The sequence below is a fragment of the Vicugna pacos genome, chromosome 5 (assembly GCF_048564905.1).
Source record: "Vicugna pacos chromosome 5, VicPac4, whole genome shotgun sequence".
Taxonomy (NCBI): Eukaryota; Metazoa; Chordata; class Mammalia; order Artiodactyla; family Camelidae; genus Vicugna; species Vicugna pacos.
Genome location: NC_132991.1, coordinates 35,572,671 through 35,596,713, shown reverse-complemented (window position 1 = coordinate 35,596,713; position 24,043 = coordinate 35,572,671). Strand labels below are relative to the sequence as shown.

Genomic DNA, 24,043 nt, shown 5'->3' with positions numbered 1-24,043 from the left:
ATCACCCAGTGCTGGAAAATGAAGGCTTTAGAATTTGCCACAAGAACAAACTTTATCCTCCCCCAAGGTATATTTTTTTTTAATCTCTCATCCTGTTTTTCACATCTGTTTATTGTTATTATGTCTGTTTCTGTAACACATCAAATAATTTTTATCATAAGGCAGGCTACACACAAATCTAAAGAGAAATGGTGAATAAATAGCCAACAGCTTTAAGCCTCCAGTTCCTCATTGGCAACATCAGCAAATTGAACTGAGATGAGGAGTAAACAAGCAGCAACACACCGCCTCACTTCTGTTCCCCAGCAGAATTCCTAATAAATAGATGAGGACACCCTTTCCCGCTGGGCCTGGCCGGACCTCAGAGTCCTTCTCTGCACAACACAACCACGAGCAGCTCTTCAGGGCTGGCACGTGAGATGAAAGCCATTTGAAACCCTCAACAGATTCCTTCCAGCTCTGTGATCTAAGAAAGGGAGAAATCAAGGGTCACTCTTTGTCTTTCTAAGGACCTGGAATCTTGCTTGTTTCCATTTTTATGTGTGTGGGGGTTTTTTTGTTTGCTTTTTGTTTGTTTTGTATTTAATATCCCTCCATTGAACTCATTAATAAGCCAGGGTCTTGTATCTCTGAGTGATCAATAACTGGACTGTCTTCCAGTTTAGTCAGGAAATAAGTTATATTAATTAAATTTTCTGATTATAGAGTTTTATTTTTTTCTATGAATTGTCAATTTTCAAAGCAACAGGGATACAATGAAAGAAATAGATTTTCTTATCATGATTCAGGTTACACTTAACACTTGCATTTCAGACTCATCATCAGGACCAATTACCATTGAAGTATGCTTGTGCTGAAGAGCTGCTTATGATAGACTTCTTGTCAGTCAGGTGCTTGATCTCCATGTCATTCGCGGTGTTTGATCAGCGCTGGTTGATAGTCATTAGACAAGCTCTGCAGGCTCAGCCACCGATGAGAAGTCGGGCACTTGAAATAGTTCACCTCTGTCAGTAAGCAGTTTCACTCCTGCCTCATTTTCCCCTTGTCCCATGCTCCTGGCCATTGATTTTTACCTTTATTTTATCTTGCAAGGTATATTTTTTATTATCTACTGTAAGTCCTTTCTAGAACAGGACAAGCAGTACATATACATACATGTTGTGTGTATATGTTTATATATCCACACATGTACACACATACATGCACACAAGCTTCTTATATGTTTGAATGGAAAATAGATGGATAAATGTCATTTTTACTTTCATGAGTGAAATAATGAAAAACGTCAACTAGAAATCTTTTTACTTATCTAAGAAGATATTTTGAATGAGACACCTTTTAAAATGTCTTCTGGGAACATTTGGAGTGTCAAATGCATATACACCATATTTTGAAGGAAAAAACATACCTAATATTGATTTTGGGGTAGATTTATAAAATGATTCCCTTTCACATTACATTTTGAGTGTAATCGATGGCATTCTTTAATTGGATCACAATTAGGAAAACTTGTTTAAGGCAGTAAAGTTAGAAATAATGACTCTGCAGGCCATTGTTCTGTTCTAAAATGGTCAAAGCTCAGAAATACTGCCCCTGACTATTCCCTCTGCGGTGGCCAGTGTCTAATTTGTTACCATTTATTTTAACCTTTCTCAATAATAAACCCTAAATTAAGATTAAGGTAATGAATGTGAAAGCACTTTGTGGAGTATAAAACAATCTATTCAAACAGATCAGGGACTCGTGATAATTTATGTGAAAGTGCTCATATACAGCGTTAAAGAGCAATAAAAATGTTACTCTCAAAATTGTGTGTTCTGTGTACAAAATTAGTGGACAGACCTTCGTGGTGGTTTCACCTATTGTATTCAAGGTTGATTCTTCATACCATTACTTGATGCCCCCAAGGAGGAAGCAGGTTAGTCCTCCTGCTGTCTTGTGTTCACCACCATTCTGTTCCAAATAATTGTCCCATTCTACAGTCTAACCTGGTCTCTTGCATCAGCGAAGTCCATTATTGTCACTGTCCTCTTTTATCACAAGATATCACATGGATGCTAAAAATTGAGATTAAAATAAAGTTTAAAAGTGGTGTTGAAATAAAGAAGCACAGCATGTATTATAACCATTATATGAAAATTATTGTTTGAGAATCATGTTTTGCAGCGTTGTGTTTTGGTGGTTATGTAATTGGAAATACCTTTTGAGCAATATGCTGAGTTTTTCATTGAGTTTTTAAACCATTTAATTACAGCCACAGAAGCAATAGAGTATTGCTTTAGTATGCTAAGCAGTTAATTGCCGGGCCTTAAACGGGAAAAGACATCATGGTATTAATACTAAAAGTGATTTTATTCCTCTAGTTCAGAGACATTCATTTTTTTTCTCTGATACTCATTTCTTACATGATTCAAGTTAAAGCACAGACATTCTCTGACAGTGGTCTTGCATTTATTTTTTCACTGATGATAAGATCTCATTTTCATAGTACTTCTAGAAAAGGAAACAATGAATTTCCTCTGTAACCATTCTCTTGCAAAGCTTGCTTAAAAAAAAAAACAAACTTCTGTATAATAATTACATTTAATTTAAATTGATTAAGGAACCTAAATGAAAAATGAGTTCTCTGGTGTTTTTTTGAAGGTGGCTTTAAGAAATTTTGTTCAGAACTCTGTAGTGTTCAGGGAATTTTGTTATTGGACACATGACCATTAACTTCTGTTCCTTGGTCCTTCCATTGCATTGTTTTGGCTTTGAAGTCTTCACTTTTAAGAATGGCTTAAAACAAGGGAAGGTTCACTTTTTTTCAGCATTTACCATTGAGAGAGTTAATGTGTAACATCTCTTGCTTGCTGGCTGCTTTCACCCTAACCCCATTCATGTGTCGGTTAATATATCTTTAGGACGAAGGGACCAAGAATGGAAGCTCAAGCGAGTTTCACAACATGGCAACTCGGGTCAACTTGGGTTAAATTTAGAAGTAGGAAGGAGATCTGGATATTTTCTGTGATCTGTCTGTATTTTAAGCATACAGTCTAATTCTCATTTTATGTATTTGACAAACAAAATCCATCTTAGGAAAGCACTATTCTGCAGGATGATCAGGCTAGCTCAGGGCTTGCATTCAGCACCAGGAGGATCCACTGGTTGCTGCCCATTCCGATTGGTCAGTGCCTCTGTCATATCGGGAGTTAAATATTTTTAGCATCACGTCTGGGCTGGCGTATTATCTGAGTTAAAGAGTACATTCAGATGGTGAATAATGTTGTAGCCAATCCCTGATAAGAAGTGTAAAGACCCACACCAAAAGAGGTCAAGAGCTGAAGCCCTTATTAAATGTTTTCTTTTCCAGAATGGACAGGCATGAGAGATACTCCATAATTGAGAAGACTCCAAAGACTAGATAAGACTTCCCAAATTTGGCAGAGGTTTGTTTATCAAGGAATTTAGCAAATATCTATTGAGAGTGCTTACTGTGCTAGATTCTGGGAAATCCAAGGTAAAGTTCATAACACAGTCCTTCACTCTGACAGACACTACCTGCTTGGAATACTAATTATGGCCCCGTGCTTGACATAGCCTGGACTGTTAAAGTGATGTCCATCTTTAAAGCTGTAAACATGGCATTGTGAGGGAAGATTATTTCTACCACCCACCACCTTTTGGAGTGAGAGTCAAAATATTTAACAACTAGAGCAAACTCTAACCAGGATAAGCACTGGCAAACTGTTTTGTTTGCCTTCTGCCCACCCTTGGGGAACTTCTCTAATTTTCTAAGGGGATTTTTAAGGATATAGTGTATCTGGGCTGTCTTCTCAAAGAACAAGTAACAGACAAAGCATATGATTTGGAGTCAGTTTAGAAGCAGAAGACCTGATTTTAGGCCCTAGTTCTACCCGAAACTAGCAAGAGTTGGTTATATGTCAACCCTTAGGAATGCACTAAATATTTGAGTTTCAGTTTCTTCACCTTTAAAATGGAAATGATGTCATATGGAATGTGAATTTCTAACCCCTACTCCAGGTTTCCTAACTTACCTCAGGAATGAGCAGTTTCAGGTCTCCACATTTCCTGAAACAGGACTGCTTCTCCATATGGGCTCCTCTTCCTGACTTAAAATGTTGATAACTCACTCTTCCTCCCTCCTCCGTATTTTCATCTGCTCTCTATAAACCGTTCATCTCCGATGTGAAAATGTCTGGTGTAGCCCTCATTTCTGAGCTGCTTGCTGTCTTTTGTTTCTGTTTACTAGCTTGTAGGACCTGAATGTCCATAGGTTACTCAACTTAGCCTTGTGAATTTTACAATGGGAAGAGAAAGTTCAGTTCTTCTGAAATCTTGGACGAACTTGCTTGAAACGTAGTCTCCTTTTTTGTGATACAAGGGTAGACAACTAACATTCTAAGGTTATTTTTAGGAATGATGTAGATATATCCTAGCTGTCATATAGACAGACCATCTCATCCACAGACGCCCACAAATGAAAGTGTCTATTAGTATCATCGTCATCATTTTGTAAGGTAGGGATCAATGATGCATCACCTATCCAATCTAGGGAATCCTCGTGTGTTGGTTCACTTTAATAAAGTTTTATTTGAGCATCTGCTGTGTGTCAGGCACTGTGCTAAATGTAGGGCACGGAGATAATGCTAAGTCCACTACACCAAACACGGACTCACCTGTGTTATTATAATACTGGGTTTTCTTTTCTTTCCCCTCTAGTCTAGCATCTGGACTGAGTGCTAGCACACAGTAGGCACTCTATTGTGAAATGTCATAGCTGTGAAACTTTTTGCCATTCCCATGCACTTGCCTCTAGAAAAACTAAAATCTGACCTTTTCCTTTTGAATAGCTCATGTCACATCTTCCTAGTACCCATCAGTGTCACCATATATTGTTAGGAGTATAAATTAAGTGAGTGAGTATAAAATTAAGGTGAATGAGTGAGTTTAGAGGAACAGACTGTTGCCTTCTTAGTAATCTGTTGCCCCACCCAGTGTTGCTGCTTACAAGTTGCTTGTTTCACCTGCTTTACTGGCTGTTGTGAGGACTGTGTGAGATCACTAGTAAGTAAACTACCAGAAACAAGTCAGTTTTACTGATTTCATTGACTTTTTAAAAAATGTAACTTTCACGTTGAAAAAAAAAATGAAAGGTGCATTCAAATCATAACAACTGTTTCCTTAATTTCAAGTTGTTCGGAGCATTTGGCCAACAAAGGATGGGATAGGAAACTGATACAGAGTTTTGAAACATCCCCCAGCGAGTCCTATAATGCCGTTTTAAGTGTCAGTCTAATTTCAGTCAGTAAACCCAATTGTCTTCTAGCTCATCTTGAACATTGAAACATATATAAAGAATTTGCTGAATTAATAGCACATGGGAAAATTAGAACAGATACACGTTCGTCTCACCTTCTGGATGAACTATTTTTAGGTTTTAGAGAGGGGCGTAGTTGTAATTATTTTCCTAATGTCAAAGCAAAAACTGTAAGATAGTATTTTACAATCACAGATGCCTCATAAGAAGCCATTTTATGTCATCCTTACTTGTATATTCTCTGGTTGATAATTAAATTTTACTCCAGGTGACACACAGCAGAGGTCAGAACTTCTATAATGGCAATAATGCACATTAATTACTGTGTGGTAGCCAGTAACAGAAGCCTTAATTAGAAGCAGTAATCCAATAGGCTTCCTAATGAAACAGGAGGCCCCACTGAACTCGCTCCATTTCCATGTGTAGACCTAGGACAGAGCCACTGCTAGGATTTGGCTACAATAAGCCAATAAAATGTGATCTAATGCTAACTAAAGTCAGTTTGTCATTTTAATGTGGATTTTACATTTTTCTTTTTAATGTATGACATTCAAAGAGAACTTCTGAAATGCTAGAGAGCCATTTTTGAAGGTACCAGTAGTGAAATCTTGATTTGACTTTTAAGACTATTCACTGGAAATCAGGGTTTATCTTGCCTAAAATTCCATGAAAAGAGAAATTCCTAACCCTGTAAGAACTATGCTTTGTCCCTCCTTGGTGATAGCATTTGATCGATGTGAGCATTTTTAACCCAGGCAATAATAGCCTTTTTCCTTACATGATGTGTAATGACAGAATCGCCTGGGATCATAGTTTTGTTCTTCAGTAAGTTTCCATGAAGTGTATTCCATGTATTCCACACCATGATGGCTTCTTAGGTCCCTTATTCCAGTTCTTAGGAGATAATCTTTCCATACATCATTTGAAGAGTCTCAGTTTGAATTGTAATAGAATGATAACAAGTTTAAATTTTTCCTTAAAAAAAAAAGTGTCCTTCTATACCCATAACTTCATACTTTTGCTTCTTAAGGACTCTAGTATGAGCAAACGATATGGATGCTTCCAGGTGGAAGGAATGTTTGACCTGTGAGAATATGCTCTATTTCTGCTCTAATACTGATTTAACAATCTTAAGAGAAAATGTTATTGTGTGAACACTGAAGTAAATAGGCAACTGACACTATTAACAAATGAATGCAATGAGTTTAAAAATCTCTTTGGTTGGGTTTTCTTAACTTTGCATTACGTATTTTGTGTCTTTCAGTAACTATAAGGGCTGCCTATTTAGATGTTTAAAAAATATATAGTAACGGAGCTCTCAGATGATTTTTAAAAATTGAGATACAAATGACATATAACATTGTGTTAGTTTTAAGGGCATAAGATGACAATTTGATGTAGGTATATATTGCAAAAGGATTACCACAGTAAAAACATTCATCACTACACATAGTTACAAATTTTTTTCCTTATGACTGAGAACTTGAAAGATCTACTCTCTTAGGAACTTTCAAATATATAATATTGTTAACTGTAGTCACCATGTTTGTACATTACATCCCCATTATATATTTGTACATTACATCCCCAGGACTTATTTATCTCATAACTGGAAATTTGTACCTTTTAACCACTTTCAGAAGAATATTTTATCTCCCAGAGTTTCATGATACTATTCCAAGTCTTAAAAGAAGTCATTTTCTTCAAGGAGAAATGGTCAGATATTTAAGGCTGATTTCTGTAAATGACAATAACAAAACAGCTGTTCAGAACTCAGGGCATCTTAATTAACCCTTTGCACAACATGTTACTGTCACTTGCTGTCAGAAGCAATTTTATCAGGTTCAAGATCAAACATTAAGATTGTGAAATGAAACTTATTATTACTAGATAAAGCAAATGATTTAAGAATGGTCTCACTAGGTTTACTAAGCTTCTCTTTTGGACAGTTAAGTTTTTTCATTGAGTTTTCTTGATATTATTAGTGGACCATGCTAAGTATTTAAATTTAGTTGTAAATGTCTGAAAACATAAAACTATATTGGAGATAAAGTTGAATTTTAGATCTTGCTCACATTCATCTGTCCACTCAGATACTTATCATGAGATTTGGAATGGAAGAGAAATTGAGATGAGATAAAATTATTTGGACATTTTAATGCATCTTACTGGTCTAATTTAAAACAGAAAACAGATGGCAGTACAGCTCAACTTTCCTACCCACCCTGCATTTAGGGAATCTTTTCTAGGTATCCTTGAGTACAGGAAAAATGTTCTCAGGTATTATCTAACTAATATGTCTCTTCTTGTGGCAGTGTAACTAGATTCATGGTTTGTGGTTTGTTTTTTTTCTGGTTTCTTTCTCGACCCTCAACACTTTCCATCTCATAATGAACTTGGGGTTTCCCTGCCCTTTTGTGGGTATCAAGAGGGAAACTCTGTTCTTGACAGTGATACCAGGTTACCAGCTTCAGTGTCAGAGCACTGGAACTCGGGGCTTGGTTCTGAGCAGAGGGAAGGTCATTTATGGGGCTGAAGATACTAGTAAAAGGGTATTTATCACAGTGCCATTTGTAATATTAAAAAATCAGAAACAACCTAAATGCTCATAAATAATGAATTTATAGTGTAGCCATCAAAACACAGTATAATCATTACAGATCTTGTTTTTGAAGAATATCTGATGACATACACAAAATTTTCACAATATATTAAATGAAAAAGTTTAATTACTTACATATTAACATGATCTGAATTTTGGTAAAAAAAAATTTTTAGCTGTCCATCCAGCCACTCATATACATACATTTTTATACTCTTAAGATAATTAACAACTTTTTCAGTTTTATAAGAATGCCTTCCGATTTTGTAACCAAAAAAAAAAAAAGTGAACAGCAGAAGAGAATAAGAGTATACTCTGAAAGTGTTTTTAACCGTTGGATGAAGGATCATTATTTGGGGTATGACAGTAACAGTAGTTGGGTAGTTTAGCCACTCCTCTAACACACTTATGTGTGTTTTAGAATAGAGTTTAAACAGAAATTCTGTATATTTACCAACTTAGCTATGAATATCCCAGTTTTCTAAAAGATCAAATTGGAAATTTTGTCTTCATTAAAGGATGGACACACACTACTAATTTCTTTAGCTCTGTTGTAGCTTTTTTTTCTTTTCTTTTCTTGAATAGTAGTAACACTTCACCTATTTTTATAACTTGTATCAGAAAATTCTGGTTATCTTCATTTAGTTATTGCTGAATTTGCACCTGTTTCAGATCTTTTCCAAGAGTAGTTGATTCCTCCCACTCTCATGCCTCATGTCATTTCTGTCATTGTCTCCTTAGAGACCTTTCTTTCTTCCTTTTCCCTTATGTACCCTGAGGTCAGCTGGTGTGTTTCTGTTGTTACTTGATTACTCCTGGAGGAACCAAAAGCCAGTGTTGGGCCTCACGGGAGAATATTTTGAGAAATTCTTACTTCTAGTGTCTTCCAGAGTCTCATTCTCACAACAACATAGCCCAAAGGTGTCCCTTTTTAAAGCTGTCAGTGAGATTCAGCAGAATGGGAGCTGGTTTCAGATGACTGCCTCCTGCAGATATTTTACTGTTTTGGCTAACATTCCTTGAATAGTGTTGCTCCATTAATAAAATGGATTCCACAGCAAAGGAAATGGCATGTTTTAGTGTTTTCTCTCAAAAATAATATGCTCATGAAGAAATGAAAAAGCACACCAAAATTTAGAGAAGAAACTGAGAATCAAAAGTAATTCCGCTACTAAAGAACCTGTCTCCACAGCCAGCTTATTGGTTGATACTTTGAATATGCACATGCAGTTAACCTAAACTGATTCATTAAGGTCTGCACAACAGAGCACCAGATTTACGTGAGGGGGGCGGGGAGGGAGAGAGTGATTGAGAGATGAGAATGTAAACAATACAGGCTTCTGAAGGACAGGAAGTGGGGTTGCCTGGCACCCTAAATAGTGTTGTGAACATCAGATGAGCACCAGACATCACCAATCCAGGGATAAAATAAATACCTTTAAATATATTCCTGTGTAATAAGAAAATACCTATAAACTAAGAACTAGTCTAACTTTTACAAACTATACTTTATTACAGTTTACTTTAGTCACAAAGGCTATTATACACACATTTTTTAGTTGCATCACACACAGATGCAAAGGTATGTGTAAAGATGTGTGCAAACACTGGGCGTATACATATATTCATTTTGCTATTTTGGACACTTTACTAAGAAACTTATTTTAGGATAGTCCACAATATGTAATAAAACACCCTTGTGTTTCAGTTCCTGGCACTGGGGGGAAAGTTAATTTACAGATGCGGTTCCCAGAACTTCTAAATCACCACAAATAATTTTAGAGCACCAGCATAGCTTTGACATCTGTTTGTTTCTAACTACATAAGAAACACAGGAAAAACAGTGGCTAACACAGTCGTTGTTACCACAAACTTCAAAGGCTCAAAATAATTTGTTTTCCTGGAATTTTATATTGAACATTATTAAAGTAACTTGGTCATCGATGTAGAATTTATGCTCAGAATGTAATGCTATTCGTAATGAAAGTGGACTTATTACTTCAAGTAGACTAGAGTGAGATGTGTGGCAGGTAAAGGAACCAGGGGAAGGATAGCTATCTACTTGGGTAACGTAGCACGGGGTTTTCCTCCAGAGTCTGCACAGCTGGCTTTGTGGCCTTTTCTCTAACAGGCCCTTGCGTTGAGGGCACAGGCAGGCCTAGTTCAGTCCTGGCTTCCTGTGCAATAGCTGGATGAACCTGGGCAGGTTGCTTTCCTTCTGGCCTCAGTGTTCTCAGTCATAAAGTGGAGGCATTAAGTGAGATAACATATGCTAAGTTCCTCCGCCAGGGCTTGGCACAAATGGGGCATGGAACAAATGTGGTTTCTTTGGTTCCTTTCCCTCGCCTTTCCTCTTCTAAGTGTGGAGTGGTGATTGGATGTTCCCTTGTGCTCACCCTGTTGTCTGTGCCTTATGGCCACCATCTTTTCTTTTCTTTTCACAGTTACCTGATTTTAAATTAATTAGTTCAAGCACTGTTTATTGAGGACCCACTGTGCCAAAGGCATTGTGGGTAGATGTATAGGAGAAGTGAATGAATAAGGGATGGTTCCTATCCTAAGCAAGATGTAACTTAGGAGAGACAAGGATAGATGGAGAGAGAGCTAGGTGAATAGATACATGGGTGGGCAGATAGTTAATGGATAGACAGCAGGATGTCATGGCTGCTTTCCCAGCATAGAAGGAACATCAGGTTTGGTTGGGGAGATGATGAGTTTAGCTTGAAGCTATTGCACATTTTTTTCATTTAGATCCTATTCAGATGGACAGTAGAAGGTACTGTAACATTTTTCATAGCACAGTCATAAAATTTAAATTGAGTATTCTGTATTCTGTTATGGCCAAGTTATAGCAGAGGAGGAAGGAAAACGTGTGTGATTAATCAGTTCCAGTTATATCATTAAATAGATTCTCTCAGAATTGCTTATTATGTACCATATAAAGATTTATGGAAAACATTTTTATTAAATTTACCATGTATCCATTCATATTAAGAACTGCCTTAACCTTGGAAACTTTAGTTTCCAAGTTATATGTATAATAGCAGTTTTAATTTTTGAAAATCTGGATTTCTGCTCCTTATTTTCTGCCTCACCTGTCCATGAGGAGGCTGTCACCAGTTTGCAGTATTTTATAAGGATAGTTGTTCTGGGCACTGACGTGCCTGAAGGAAATATACAACCCACCCATCGAGCTCATTGCTCTCCCCAGAGCTTGCTACCCACGTGTGCTGCAGTGTGCCAGCTGGGAAATTTTTCCCAGGACCCCCGTACAATTGGAGACATTGTCACCTGCATAGGAAATACCTCCCACGGAGGGTACCTTTTTTCAGTTTACAAGAAAAATACCTTAAAGACTAGCTGCTCCCTGGTTGCTCCCCTAACCTCATGTGGTAGCGAATGTGATAAAATGTGATACTTGAGAAAAGTAAGACTGACTGACTTCAGATTTTATCAGTTCCTTGTTGTTAGATAGGGAGTAAATATGTGGTACCCCCCAAATTTTTTTCTTGAAATGAGGCTCATCAGACAAATGTACCATTCTGACGTGCGATCCTGTCTTATATGCTATTCATTCCACTCAGACTACATGATTAAAGCTCATTCACAGCCTCGACAGTTGGAGATGAGGGAATAATTGTAGAATGGTCTGCGGTGTGTGTGCCACAGGATTTAATTTATACTATGAGAGTAACCGTAAAATCTTAACCAAGTCAGTCAAAAAGACAGTGCTGTCAGGACTTTCCAGGTATACCTTGCTCTTCAGATATTCTCAAAGATTAGCCCCAAAAGATGAATGCTTATTACCTCCCTTACAGTCAAGGTTAGAAAAATAACTCCAGAAGTTGGATGATTGCCGTAATTTGTCCCCATTCTAAAGCAACTACCATAAACAATCTAAAATAGTAGTTGCCAATCGCAGTAGCCATGATTTACATGGTGCTGGGCTCCTGTGTCCCATGGCAAGGGACATGTTAAACTGCCAAAGACCCAGCAGCCCATAAACATTGAGATCTGTACACACAACACGAAGGCCACCAGCCCACGTGCCTCCTGAGTGCTGGAAACGTGGCTAGTCCAGATTGAGATGTGCGGACGTGTAAGATATACATGGGATTTCAGGTGCTTAGGAGAAAAAATATTAAACATTTCATTATTTGTATATTGATTCTATGCTGAATCAATGATATTTTGGATATGTAGGTCAAAAAATATTAAAATTAATTTCGTATTTCTTTTTACTGTGGTTTCTACAAAAGTTAAAAGTGCATGTATGGGTCATATCTGTGGTTTGCATCCCGTGTATTTCTGTTGGACAGTGACAGTCTAGGTATTTCAAGAGTAAAGAAGGTTGAAGGATGTGTCTGATTTCTTCAGTCTGTATCTCACAAAAGACAGTATCTCGTTCCCTCTGTCCCAGAGGCATGGGCTGTCTCTGTATCAAGGACATATAGTATCATTGATTATGTGTTTTTTTCCATCCCTTGGCTATTCTGTAGTTTACTTAGTATTTAGATAATTCAGTTATTCTGTATAATCTTTGTCATGGAATCTTTGTACACCATCTTAATAATTTCCTGAGCAGAAATGATTTTTAGCTTTTGCTCCACATTGCCCTCCAAGTATGACTAGTTTGCTTTTACCAGAGGTGTATGCCTCTTTGGCCATTTCTCTCTCAACCTGGGGATTTTCTTTTTGTTGTGGTTATCATCTTTGCCAGTATGATAGACGAAGTGTGTTATCTCTATTAGAAAAGGAAAAACAACCAAATTTTACACTCTGACACGAGCTGCTCAGTATAAAGTAACAGGAGAGAATGATAGGTGAGAGCATATCCTAACCTGCTTTGGGTCGGGTTTGAATTAATTTCTAGTCCCTGCAGAAGAATATCAGACTTGGTGACCATTGCAGCTTATGTTTTTAATGACTGTCTTGTCCTCTTTGCCAGCCATGAAGACTCTAAGAAATAAATAAATGAACCTGGCATGGAATAGCTGACAGGATGAATAACCCATACGTCTGCCCTAGAAACGAAAGGAAAGCAAGAGCAGTTAACAGCACGTGTAGCTATACAAGTGCATAATGAAGATCCTGGGGAAAAGAGTCTTCCTTGACTGGGAAGGTTTTAATTGGCATGGCTACCTGGGATACAGTTACATCAGGATTGCAAGCCCAATTAGCCAGGAGTTTACAAAAATCCATCCTCTACCTTCTCCACTTGAGAACAAATGAAAAGGAACCCTGAACACACACACTGTAGCTTTCCTTCTTTTCATTTGGCAAGAGTAGAACCGGTTTATGTCAAGAAATTGATCGTCGCTGTTGTCTGCGGCACATTACCATTTTTCACACGCAACAATTTGAACAGTTCCCTAGGAGGCTGCTGTCCTGTAATTGTCATGTCTCAGGTGTGCTACGTGGTTGTAACAATGAGAGAGGCTCAGCCACTTGATGAATTGGATGCTTCTGGACATTCGTGCTGCCTTCTTTCTCCCTGCTCCTGGGTACTCTGAGTAAAGCTTGACGGTACTGCAAAGCCTCATATACTTTTGTGCTGTTTTTCACTTGGTTGATTAGTTTAGTAACATAAAATACCTACACTAAAAAAAAATCCCCCCCACCAAATGTCTTAGGCGTACTTTCAGCCGCTTTTTGGGTGATGCGTAGGTCATGTGCCGTTTCTCCAGAAACCATTTCTTTCTCTTGCTGAGCTTATGTGTATAAATCATGTTCTTTAGATTCTAGACATTTCTTTTTCTTCCTTTTTCGTCCTGCTTAGTGGATTGGGATAGAATTTAATACTCATTACTTTGCTTTTTGTTACGTGATCAGCTGAAGGGCTTTGGCTCTTTTTTCCCGAGATAAATATTTTTGTTTTCCCCATTCCAAGATAAAGTCTCAGCTATACATTGTAGCTTTTTCAATTGGGTGAAAGACTATAATTAGGAGTTGTGTTTTCCCCTACATCATCTCACATTTCTACTTTTTTCTTTAAGTATTACAGTATTGATGTAATAGTATACATATGTTACACTGAATATAAAACATACATAATACCATGCCTTCCATGGAAATCGTATAGTAGTGCAACTCATAGCATAAATGCACATAACTGAGCATTCAGTGAATAAGTGAAGGTAGTTCCTGTAGATGATCACAGAAATAAGTGTTCATAGAGGTGATGTTCTCATTTGGAGTCTCTTCTTTTATTAGAATAAGTTTTTAATTTGTGCTTTAAACTTAGCCTGGAAGGGTGACTAAAGGGATGGATTTTGGATTTAAATGTTTTTGCTTCCTTAAAGAAGAAGTTTGTGCTGCATTGCTTCCTTGGCCCAGCACACTCCTCGTGGCTCAGGTCCAAACTTGGCTTTAGTAATGGCCTTTTCCCATTGTAGCCAACAAGTTTCCTTAATACACGTTTTCACTGGAACTGGCTACTTAGCGAGCCGCGGGAGGAGCCTGACTCAGATTCATTCTTGTAACCAACCATCTACCAAAGACCCTTTTCTGATTCCTTTGCACTGGAGCACAGCAGAAAGATAAGTCACTTTTGCCCTCAGTCTCAGTTCCCTTCCTCTGTAGGACACAACTGATCTCCTTGGCCTGATTGTCATGAAGCTTGGATGAGACATTCGCGTGAAAGCCCTTAGAAAATGCCAAATATGATAATTCTTTAAAAAGTTTATCCTAGAAATCAAGCACTTGTCATAACTTCTCTACTGGCTCTTACTTTAACTGCCTACGTGTTCGTCATACACTCTTTAGAAATACAGATTCCCTATTCATTAGCTCACTGTTTACTCAAATATTTTGTTGAGGACCTAAAGTACGTTACTACATCTTACTTTCCTTTTCTGCAAAACCTTCTTACGAAATGGTGTGTCAAAGAAATGGAAATCTCCAGGTTAATCTCCAGATAAATGCTCTGTGAGTAGTAAAGGAGGGTTCCTCATTGAAAAGGATGAAAACATTTATAGAAGTGAGCCCTCAAAATAACACTGCCACAATGGATTTACAAATGTGGGCATCTCATTACACATGGTACCAGAATGGGTGCTGTACCCCTCAAGTTTTCATCTGTTTAAAATGATTGCACTTTCTGTCTGTTTTCTTTAAGGTTCACCATTCAAGGTTCATGCTCAAGAGTTGCATGGCTTCATTTGTCAGTTGTAAATATCCTGATTTGTCATCATTTCCTGAAATTTCCATTGCAGGTTTTCTCTGATTTGTCTAATTGAGCAGCTCTTGTATTTTCCGCCCAGTCACTAGAAGGAAATCTAATTTTTCATTTACTGGACCTAAAAGGGCTTATTCCTGTCCACCCCTCACCCCCTACTGCCCTGGCCCTGCGTTTCCGTCCCATTGCCTTTGTAAACGAGGTGCCCAGCTCAGCAGGGGCCTGGAGTCAGTTCTAGGAAGTGAGCTGCAGCTTCAGGCCATTCTCTGCTTTCTTTCCGCATTTGGGTGTGTGTAAGAGGAAACGGGGTAGGGTTTGGAGCAATTAGTGAGTCCAGGGTAGGCCTGGGTGTTAAGGGGGCAATTATCACCTTCCTCTGGATACAGTTTGAAACAGACGCTGGTCCGGTGAGGGCAGACCCAAGTAAAAGAGAAATATTTTGATAAGCTAAGCTCTGGACTGTTAGGTAGTGGGAAAGGGTACTTAATGTTTACTTAGGACTTCGTATTTCACCTGTGTTCTGAAACAGGTACTATGTTTCTTACAAGAGAGTGGAAATTTGTATCAGTAGGATCCTAATAGAGATTGTATGTATTGTCTGTATTTGTCAGATAAGCACAGGAGAGATAATCATGTCCTATCCCTAACCTTCCTCACATTCCCTGTTTTCACTCTCAACTCAAGTTCAAAGAAAGCCTACCCGTCCTTCCCACGCCCATCACCCCCCAGCAGTGCCTGGGATGGGGTCTGGGAAGAGGGAGTTCGCCTCCCCCTGGGTTGCCTTATATTTGAATCTCATTTTAATGCCAGAGAAGCTACACTTACTCTTGAAAGTATAAAGAACTGTACACTTACCTGGAAGGAACTCTGGTGTATGTGTGTGTGTTTATATATGTAAAACTGTTGTGTGATGAAACTCTGGTTACTTCCTTTAACACCATGTCTTCAGTGATTTCCTAGCATCGCTAGGATCTCAGCTCCCTTTTGAGGATCCAGAAAGTGATGCATTTTTGTTCAGGACCCATTTTACCTTGACCGTTTAAGTAGACAAGGTTAAGTAAGCCCTGAAGGAAGCAGGAAGTCAGGGGAGCTCAGGGCTGTGTTCTGGTCATTCAGCAGGATGGTTACAGGAAATGCAAGGAGCATCTTGCTGATGACAACGCCCACTTCGGCCAAATCCTAAAGAGACCTGGAGGGAGCGGAGCTAATCAGAAGTCTCCTCCCTGTTCTCATTTTTTTCTTATGTGTATTTTTGTTGGGGGCACAGTCAATTCATACACGATTTTACAGGATTTTATTGGGCTACTTTTTATCCCAGTTTATAACTTGAAATTAAAACAAATGGAATTCTGTGTGGTATTGCTTTTTTAAAGGATATTTTTGCTTTTATTCTTTTACCTAATGATTCTGTCCATGTAACCATTATCCTTATTGACATTAATCTGATTGATGATCCAGGCCAGTCTTCTTTTCAAAGCAGAGATACCAACTTCCCAGTTGCCAACCCACCATAGTTTAGTGGTTCCCCAGATTCTGGAGTTTTAAGAACCAATACACTGAACAAAAATTATTAGGGTTAAGGCTCCAGTATAGACTTACTTGTTTTTTTAAAGGAGACAGAATGAAATAACCACCATCTTTCATCACGTTCATAAAAATACCAGAGGGGCTTGCTTGCTTTTTTCTTTCTTTTTCTGTTTCTTTCTTTTAATACCATTATTTATTTACTACCACCACTTCATATCAACAGTGTGAGAAGTACTTAGGTTAAGTTTAAATGTTTGAACAATTCACAGCACTTTGTTGTCTGTTTATACCTGGCGAGCATCTCTCCCTGGGTTAGTGTTTGTGCAGTCCTTCTCCGCAGCCGCGTCCCTGCCCCAACATGGTCACCCAGCCCTGCTTTGAACACTGCTAGTGGTGGCAAGCTCTCCGCGATTGTTCTCAGACAGGACTGCTGTATAGTTTTTTTTTGCTTTTCCAGGTAAGCATCTGCAAGGCTGTCAGCCATTCCTTCCTCGTAGGACATGATTTCTAGACCTTTGTCTGCTGTACTCACTCCTCTCTGAAAGAGCTCAGACTAGGGAAAAGGAGATGTTTAGAACAAATGTGTTTAATGTGGAAGGCACTCAGTGAAAGTGGGCTATTGTTATTCATTTATTCCCTCCTTTCTCCTGGATTTTGACTCTTTATTGTTTGCCAGGTGCTGTACTGGGGCCTGATGGACAAAGAGGAAAGCAGTCCAGGGGCGCACATTTAATGGGGACGCAGATGGGGAGGTGATGCGGCAGCAGGTGAGGGCTGCACCGAGAGGCAGTGAGGACACACAGCCCTGGGCAGGTGCAGAGGCGGCACGTAGCTTGGTCAGGGAAGGTCAGAAAAGGCTTGCTGCTGCTGGAGAGGACCATTAAACTGAGTCTTGCAGAATGACACTGAATTTCCCTGTGAAGTGACATCTTGAAGGTCAGGAAATTAAGATGGAGCAGGGCAGGCGCAGGGACTTGTATAGGATAGAAGGCCACCTGGGCTCAGTGAGTTTCCTAGGGTTGCTGGGACAGAGTACCACAAACTGGGTAGCTTAAAGTAACAAAGCTAGTATTTCACAGTTGTGGGGGCTGGAAATCCAAAATTAAGGTGTCCACAGAACCATGTTCCTCCTGAAAGCTGTAGGGGAGAATCCTTTGCTGCCTCTTCCAGCTCGTGGTGGTTTGCCAGCTGCTTGGTGTCCTGGCTTACGGCTGCATCCCCCATCTCCATCGCAGTCATCACGTGGTGTTCTCCCCAGGTCTCTTATCTGTGTCCAAATTTTCCTCTTATAAGGACACCTGTCACATTGGATGCGGGCCTTATCTTAATTTGATTATGTCTGCAAAGACCCTAGTTCCAAATCAGATCACATTCAGAGGTACTGGAGCTGAGGATTGTGGACATAGTTTTAGGGGGACACAGTTCAACCCATAGTGGTGGGTTTCAGGGAATGGTGAACAAAGCAGCTCAAAGACATAATTTCTTTCCATGATCGGATCATGTATTTCTCAGTGCAGTCTAAATCTGTTTCATTTGGAAGACTTGAATTTGTTCCTAATCAAGACCCCAGGTATTTTCATGTGAATAAGCCAAGGCTTTCGCTAAATTTATACAGTTGATTTCCCCCCCTTGGAACTTATATGTAAGACTTATTTTTCCCTATTAAATATTATAGTGTTGGCTTTGGCCAAGAATTCATTCTAGCCTGTTGAAATACTTTCCAGGTATTAATTCTGACATCTTAACATTCATCATCCTCCCCAGCTTTGGGATATGTGTATATTTAATAAGTACGCTATCAGTGACCTGATTTATGGCATTTTTAGGTGCTTGAAAAGTGCTGGCCAAGAACAGAGCCTTGTGGCACATCACTGGACACTTCCTCCATGCTGACTGTGACCCTGACCATCCGACTAGCTCTGTCACTTCTTTAGCTAGTTATCCGTTTATCCAAACCAGACTTCCTCTTCCCAGATACCCTCATCTGATCCACGAGCAAGCAATGATTTTTGTTTTGCTCAAATCAAAATACACCACGTAGCATTCCCGAGCAGCCCTGCCTTCCTCACCACCCTCCAGAGTAGAAAGAGCCAACATTTCGTGTGCCTAACTGGCTCTGAAGGGCATCACTGGGGCATGTTCTTTTCAACAGTCTCTCTAACCTTCTACTTTACCATCTGTTCTGAAATTTCGCTTCAGATCAGCATTAGCCTTACCTGCCTTTGTTTTCTAGGAACTAGTTTTTTATTCTTTTAAGGATTCGACCAGCACCTCTCCCATTATGCAGGATTTCTCAGAACAAACAAGATTAGAAAGTCCTTACTGAGTATGTCATGAATGTAAGAAGCACTTTAAGCCCCAGTCTCCATTCACAGCCCCCTAACTTGCACCTTCTGGAAAATGCAGTGAATCCAAGCTGTCTTGAGACAAGGGAGGTGTACTGCCTTCATTTGAAATATGGTAATTTTGTGAAACTGATACTAAAGTTAACTCAAGCATTTGGTTCTCTTTGGTTCCATTCTTTCACATAAAGATGCTTCCTCTCTGATTTTCATAAGTTTTAAGATGATGAATTTTTTGAGCTGTGCTACTCTGTGGAATGATTGCTGATCTTTATCTGCAGTGTCTAAGGACATTCTTGTTCGAAGGCAAACAAACCGGTAGGAAACCAGTGTGGGAGCCCTATTTATCATTTTCCATCAGATCCGCTCTTAAGAGACATGACCATTGTCACGAGTGACCCTTGAACGAAATATCTAAGTTTAGAAACATCAACGGTGCTGGCAGGCTACATCAGCATTTCCTTGCTTACCCAGCCCAAGAGTTTTTTCACTAATGATACACTTACATTATGTCCCCAGATTTCTTAGAGCTGAAGTGAGTAAAATAGATATCATTTTCCCTTTCAGACGGGCTTTTCAAGGTCGTGGGGCAGTCAGGATTTATTACTGTAGAAAAGGACAGCCTGACGGGGTTTGGAAATCAATACACTGGTGCTGTGTTCTGGATCAACGCCAACATTAGTGTTCAGTCTAGGAAATGTCCAGTTTGACTCCTGCCTTTTTTAGCTCATGTCTGAATCAAGAGAAATTTCTAGGTAATTTGCACACTCTGTCTTAATAGTTTCAGATAACTCTGTTTGGCTTCAGAGAGCATGTTTACTTTTACTCTCTGTCACGCTGTTCTTGTTTCGAATGAAGCAGGCATTTATGGTTTTCAATGTTAGAGTTTAATGCATTCAATTTCTACCGACTCTGACGCAGTTCTCTGGTGGTGTGTGTGTGTAAAAGATTTCTAGTTTTGATTTCTTTTTAAAAGGAGCAGCAAATTTAGAGACACTTCCAAAGCAATCTAGGAACCAAAACTCTTCTTGTTTTTTTTGTATTTGTTTCCCCCAACAACCTTTTACAGTTTTCTTTTTGGTAGCACTTTTTAATTCCCTGTTAAACTCCTTAATTACCTCGGTTCCTTTATTTGTTTTTATAATTTAAATTGGATAAACTACAAGGCCATGTTCATTTTCCAAGGTAAGATATAGTATCTCCCTTCTCCTTCCAACTGCCAACCTCCCTCAGTTCCCCACACAAAACACTTTAAGGGGAAAGAATTTATATTACATGCTTATGTTTCATTCATTCAACCAATATATATTGAGAGGTTTCATTATGCAAAGAACAGTACTGAAAAGTAAACATAAAAATGAAAGGTCTGCATTTTCTCAACATTTTGCAGCTTCAGACAACGTCATTATGAAGATGAGAGGGGTAATCTAGCTTAGTGCTCTTAAACGGTAAGCGTTAGAAGTGCCATTATTTCAGATAATTCCAGCAGGGTGGGAGAAAAGGTTAATAACATTTATTTGTTACTGGATATCTGTTATGTGCTAGCCCTTTAACAACAGTGCTGTTAGGTCGATGCTGTCACGCCATAGGTGTTACAGAGACAGGGACACTGAGGCCAGACAGCCACACCAGAGTCGCAGAGCTGGTCATTGGCTGAATGAGCACTTGAGGAGAGGTCTCTCTCTGGGCTTCTCCATGTGCTTTCCAATATAATGTTGTGTTCCTTCTGATACAGCAAAGTAACCACATCAACTTGAAGGTGAGATTGTCAAAGCAAAGCAAATACATTACAGGTTTTGGTGGGAGAGGAAGAAAATTTTTAAGTGCCCTATCACTGCCAGTTCATAAATTCAACAGAAATAAAAGACTGCTTTCTATAATCAAATTGCCTTTGTTTTAAAAGTCACACAGTAATCAATGTTTTGAGACTTTAAGGGATTCGTTTTTATGATAGATATTTTACTTGCAAAATTTTCAGCAAGTATTCTTTTCCTCTGACACATTAGTACTTGGGAGCACCAGTTTGGGTCTGGCCATCTGTGACTGCATCCGTAAGTGCTCTGGTATGGTGACTTGTGGCAAAAATATTATCATAAGATGTGTCAGTGACCCTTTGCTGTGTGCTCTTAAAAAACCATAAAATCGTGTAAAGCTACGTTACTTTGATTGCAGATCATAATAGACTGGATACTGAGCTATAACAGCAAATCTGTAATGAATCAAATGTTTTATAGTGTATTTTTTATTTAGAAAAGAGGTTTTTATTTAGAAGAGAGGTATAAGGTTTTCATAAAATGCATCTTAACCATTTCTAAGGAGGTATTTTAATGTTCATTCTATATGAATTATTTACTTCAAACCATACAAGCAATAAACAGCATCAATTGTTAGTTTTGTGTAGCATTTATAATAGATTAGCTGTGCCAGAAGGAATTTGAAAAGGCAGAGTAGCAGGAATGGTTCTGCATTTAGTCAAAAGAGGTTATATTAATCCCAAATCTAGGTGCAGTTTACCAATTTTATTTATATTCTGAAGAGATGTATTTATCTTAAAATCTTAATGTTATGAAAAACTAGATATGTAGATATATATTTTTTCTCTTCAAAACTGTGATGCTTTGTCCCAAAGCTCCTGTAGTTTATTCTCCAACAGCTCACATGTTGCAAAGCAGCCAGGCTAGCCAAGGGTTGGACCACTTGAGGATGGTGTGCACTTCTGCTAAATCATCTCTAATCTGCAAGTTCCAGGTCTGGGACTGGGGCTGAAATTCACTGTCCTTTCCAGGATAGTTGAGAAAAGTGAACCATGGTTGACTCCTTTTCTCCTCTGCATTCAGACACAAGCCATTGGCTTTCCATAGCACAGATAACATGGGTTATTTTTCTCAGGTGCTAACTTAAAGCATCTGAGTCTAGTTAAAAGAATTCTTCTATCTTAAAACTTTCTTGTCCTTTAGAACCTTTCCATGTATCACCTAGCTCTCCTCATCCCTCCATTTTAACTTCTTGAATTTGAGTGTTATTGCTTAAGTACAAAGAGCCAAAAAGAAAAAAACAAAAAAAGGAGTAAAATAAACCAAAAATGTGGCATCTCTCTCTGCTAATCCTAGCCATAAGATTTTCATTAATCTTACTAAAATCTTGCTTTCATCATATCATTCTACAGTTGCAAAACCTCCAGCCATATTCTGTTCCCTGACCCCTTTTCCTAGAACCCAAGGCCCTACATACAGGACCTTTCCAGACTTGGCTTCCGTCAGTCCCCACACAGCTTGTGTTACACACACTCTTCTGTTTATTGTCCTCTATGGCTTACCTGAATTTCTGTTTTCCCCAAAGTTTTTCTTGCTAAACTTGATTCATCCTATATTTATGCCCTCCTTTATTTGGCATTCATCATTGAGGATCTCAGTATTCTTAGTTATTTTTTAATATTAAAAATTTCTTACATCCCTCCCGCGCCTCCCCCCCACTGTCCCCTTTGCTAGCAGGAATGGCACCTTGTGTATTTTTCATAGGTGGCAAAGGGCGTGCTATAGACAAGCTGTAAATATCTGCGGCTTGATTTCTTGGTCTGACCTCCTTCTCAGCTGTACTTGTCCTTCCTGTGTTCCGTTCACCTTCAGCTCCAGTTTTGATTTTGACCTTTTGGGCTTCAGCAGCTTCTCCTGCCAAATGTTTTCCTCCTTCAGACCCTGGCTCCGATGCTAGCCGCATCAGATGTAGCTTCCTGTTCTGTCCCACGTACCAGGAATCACAAAGCACACCCAGCTGTACAACCGAAATGGAAGGGGCAGTTATCAAATGTAAGAGTTAAGCCAAAATGACTAGACTTTAAAATAGAATATCTTTCGATACCTTTAATATTTGTATGCTTAGAAGTCTCATAGAAACACTGAAAATCTTCAAGGCCAAAATGATAAAGTCTTAAAAAAATCTGTCTGATACTGATTGCATAATTTTAAAATTTCACGTGTCTTGGACCTCATCTTCAAGTGCTCACCACTTCATGTACCAAGTAAATAAAGAAAACAGGACCAGCTGAATTTTTCAGGTAGTGAAGATTCAAACATAAATAAATGACTCCTCTGCTTTCAAATTTTAGACCTCATTGTCCAACAAACTTTTCTATTAGCAAAATGAATGTAACTTACACTTTCTTTTCCTTCCCCTGTTGAGCTACTGTTAGAAGAGCTAGAGCAAATTTTAGGAGAACCCCTTTTTCTAGGAGGCCATTGAAAAGATAAAGCAGCAAAAAAGCAAGTAGGAACACTGCCTCTACAGTATCGTCTGTGTGGAAGTGTAAGTATGCGAAGGTTTTTCCCTCTTCTCCCACGAGTCTGCAGTAGTGAATGGGATCTGGCGCCTAATTCCCACCCTCATTCCCAACAAATAGTTACATGAGTTAACATGAGTGACTCCTCCTAAGCTTTAAAGCCAGACATACCTCCTCCTCCCCAATACATTTGTTCTTTGGGGCTCTTACTCCAAATGGAACAATGTTGTCTACTCGGAAAGTCAGGTAGCAACTTTGAGTGCTATCAGCTCTGTCTTAGAGGCTTTAGTTGTTACAGAGCCTGCCCTCATCCTCATCACTTGTTTGGGGCTGTGCACTTTCACAGTTGGGAATTGCTCCCAACCTCTGCAGCATTCTGTGGTCGGCGGCCAGAGTTTTTCCAGGCGTCAAACATGGCTGGCCAGGGCAAACTTCTGCCTCCCTTCTTTGCTGCTTACCAGCTGGGTAACCTTCAGTGGGTCCCCTGCTCACTCTGCTCCTCAGTTTCACATCTACACAGAGAAGAAAACCTCACCTACTCCAAGGTTGTTGTGAAGATTAAAATAATTGGCCTAAGTCAGTGCCTGGCATAAAATAGGTATAAAAAATGTAGGCTGTTACCTTGTTATTCCCCTGAATTAACTCACCAGGGCATGAGCTTTCTAATGTGGATGTTGACTCAATAGCCACACAGTCAGAAGTTGTAAGGGTTTTTTCCCCTCAGTTCAGTCCCCTGTGCCGCCTCCTTGCTCATTATTGTCACTTACACGGGAATAGCATTTCTCATAGGATACGTAAG

The 24,043-nt window shown here is 39.0% G+C and overlaps 1 protein-coding gene and 1 long non-coding RNA gene across 13 annotated transcripts in view; one reads left to right on the top strand and one right to left on the bottom strand.

Moving 5' to 3' along the window:
• The window catches only part of RBMS1 (RNA binding motif single stranded interacting protein 1), a 203,744-nt gene that overhangs the window by 131,109 nt on the left and 48,592 nt on the right, over nt 1-24,043 (top strand). The gene's annotated exons all lie outside the window — the stretch shown is intronic.
• On the bottom strand, nt 1,853-24,025 carry LOC116280625 (uncharacterized). The gene is made up of 4 exons (XR_004190059.2): nt 23,892-24,025; nt 22,548-22,739; nt 6,944-7,058; nt 1,853-2,057 (listed from the first exon to the last, which is right to left on the bottom strand). It is a non-coding gene; the product is annotated as an uncharacterized lncRNA (long non-coding RNA).